Source organism: Cupressus sempervirens, chromosome 8 (genome assembly GCF_028749045.1).
Source record: "Cupressus sempervirens isolate cs-2001-9-10 chromosome 8, ASM2874904v1, whole genome shotgun sequence".
NCBI classification, from domain to species: Eukaryota; Viridiplantae; Streptophyta; class Pinopsida; order Cupressales; family Cupressaceae; genus Cupressus; species Cupressus sempervirens.
This window is the reverse complement of record NC_143125.1, coordinates 287,477,526-287,480,651: the sequence shown is the minus strand read 5'-3', so window position 1 is coordinate 287,480,651 and position 3,126 is coordinate 287,477,526. Positions and strand designations below refer to the sequence as shown.

The following is a 3,126-nucleotide window of genomic DNA, read 5'->3' as shown; positions in this document are numbered from 1 at the left end:
TTGCTTTTTAGTTTCTATAATTTATTTTGTCAATAAAATATTTATTAGAGAAGTTTTTTTTCATATTTTTCTTATTGATTTTTTATAATATATTTTTTGATGGGCCTTTTTTAAATGATTACCTTTTTCACACACACACACACACACGGATCGGTAAAATGTTGAAGTCTAGATTAATTATTATTATTTGTTGGAATTAATAATTATTATATGTTAAGCAAAGGTAGATTGGAACCCAAGACCTCCCACATGAGAGGCTCGCAAGTTACCATTGAATTGTAGACTTCTACCCGATTACTTTTTATTAAACTATTTAAAATATTTTAGTAAATATTATGCTATTTAAATTAAAAATTATTAATAATCTAATTTTTGCTTAGAAGATAAGCACCTAAAGACTTTATTTTAAAATAATTTTATTTTAAAAAGTCTTCATATATATTTGGCTTGGGTTTGTTTCTCCATACAGCCTGACTTTGACGTGACGGCAATAAGCAATCATTACTTAATTTTGCACATAGTCATGGCATCCAGCCATATCGAACACAATATGGCTGGGTAGCCATTGCTAGGCATGGGTGCCTTCCAGACATCGGGATGCCTCATGCTCATGTCTTACCATGCCATCTCAGTCTTTTCTCACAAGTATTTTGTGCAGAAGTCAAATTAGAGGTTGAACTGTTAGGTTTCAAAGCATGTGAGGCATCCAGTCGGAACGAAAGTCATGGTTGGATAGCCACTGCTTTCATGGAAGGTATGGGGCATCCAATCATGGCTGGATAGCCGTTGCCGTGAGAGAGAGGGAGACTTAAATTATCAAATTGACCCCCAAGTCTTGTTGAGATTGACTGCTCGAAGTAATACTGTGTGAGGAGTAGAAGGAATGGCAAGCGACATATATATAGGCGGCCACAATGAGTCTTCAAGCCATTGCATTTCAGTTTAAAAAAATGGATTGCAGCAGGCAAAAGACACAGCATGCACTAATTTGGATTCTCATGTGGGTGGGCTTGGCACTGTCTTTCACAGTAACCAGCTCATTGCCCATTTACAACACCTCACTTTCTTCTCACGCCTCTGCCTTACATGCCCATGATGCCCTGATGAGTATAACAGTTTTTCTTGTGAAAGGCCGTATGCCACTCAACAAGGGTGATGAAGATGTTTTTGAGAAGAGAGACGTGGAATCCCTACTCTCTTTTAAAGATGGCCATTACTGCAGACCCAATGCACTGGCTTTCCAACTGGACTTCCACCAATTTGGGAAATTTGTGCTCGTGGAATGGCGTTTGGTGTAGAAAGAATACCAAGCGAGTTGTGGCCATCGTTCTGCCCCAATTCGGATTAGAAGGTACTATTTCACCCTTCATAGGGAACCTTTCTTTACTAGGAGTTCTCAATCTTTCTGATAATTCGTTGAGGGGAAGCATTCCACCTTAGATTGGCCAATAGAAGGCGTTAAGACTATTGGACCTAAAATCAAACTGGCCGGTGGGTTCCATCCCCACATCTCTTGCCAATTGCATGCAGATCTAGTGGATTAGACTTTCAATCAACAATTTGACAGGGAGCATACCAAAAGAATTCAGTGGCCTGGCAACTTACAACATCTCCGCTTGTCCTTCAATCATCTAAGCGGAAGCATTCCAAATGCTCTAGGGAAGTGCACGTCTCTACTTGATTTGACCCTCAGTAAAAATACTCTCACAGGTACTATCCCTCCTCTCAGTAATTGCTCTTCTTTATCCAGGATTGACATTCGGCACAATTTCCTGACTGGTGACATCCCGTGTGAACTGGGGATGTTGAAGAAATTGCAATTGCTTGGCCTGCAATCAAACAGTTTGGGGTCTCGAATCCCAGCAGCTCTAGGTAATTGTTCATCACTTGAGGTGTTGTTTCTGGGGGATAACTCACTGACAGGCAATATTCTAGCTGCATTAGGGAAATTGGAATAGCTTGGACAATTGTTGTTGTATGGCCCAGGCAACCTTTCAGGTTCCATTCCTCTAGAGATTGGGAACTGTAGCAATCTTGTGTGGCTTGATGTTGGAATGAACCATAGAATGAGCGGACCCCTAACTCAGAGTATCTCCCTGCTACCCCTCTCCACTCTTTCCTTAGTCGCTAACAATTTTTCAGGGACAATCCCTCAACTCATTTTCAATCTCACCCACCTAACTTACTTAAATTTAGTTGTGATCAATTACATGAGAGCCATTTTCGATGGCATTGGAAATCTAAGAGAGTTAACTTATCTACATCTCGGCTCAAATAGTCTAACAGGCACCATACTCCAAATAATAACTCGACTGACCAAGCTTGAAGAACTTTACTTGGACAACAATAAATTTATAGGGCTAGTTCCAGAGGGTATAGAAAGCCTCCAAGAATTAAAATTTATGTCTTTGCATTTCAACAATCTGATGGGCATGATACCCGAGTCCATTGGAGAGCTCAAATCTTTAACAAACTTGTTTCTTCACTTCAACAACTTCACTGGTTCTGTGCTTCAAAGTATTGGGAAGCTCAGGAATCTTACCAGGCTGCTGCTTCAGAGCAATAACTTTTCTGGGAGTATTCCTGAATTTATTAGTGCTTTGGTATCATTGGAGGAGTTAGATATGTTGGATAATAGCTTGTATGGCAAAATTCCAGAGGGCATAACTAATTGCACTGCTCTCAACTGCTTAAGTTTATCCCAGAACAAACTGAGTGGAGAGATTCCGCTTTCCATTGGCAGCTGCAATTTAATGATAGAATTCATACTATCCAACAACTATTTGTCGAAAAGAATTTGTTGAAAAATTTAATGTAGCGTTGACATTTGCCCCTTGAGCCAAAAGATTGCCTACCTCCCTGATGTCCAGAACAGATAGAAAAATTAATACGGGTAGGTGAGGTTTTCAAATTTAGAAAAGAGGGGGAAAGATATGACAAAAAAAGAATGTTTATTCATTCATTCATAGAGTTCAAGTAGATCAAGAAGATCAGAGAGAAGTTGCAGAGCTGAGCAGAGAAGGAAGAAGAAAAGAAGTTTGTGCCTGCAGTTGCATGTGCTTCCCTTGTTCACTCTGTAAGTTTGTCATTGTTAGATTCATCCTGGTTAAGCAGTAATTGCTCCAG

The 3,126-nt window shown here is 39.7% G+C and overlaps 1 pseudogene; it reads left to right on the top strand.

Annotated features, from left to right (window-relative positions):
• Window positions 1-950: 950 nt before the first annotated feature.
• On the top strand, window positions 951-2,804 carry LOC149542556 (uncharacterized; annotated as a pseudogene).
• Window positions 2,805-3,126: the final 322 nt, after the last annotated feature.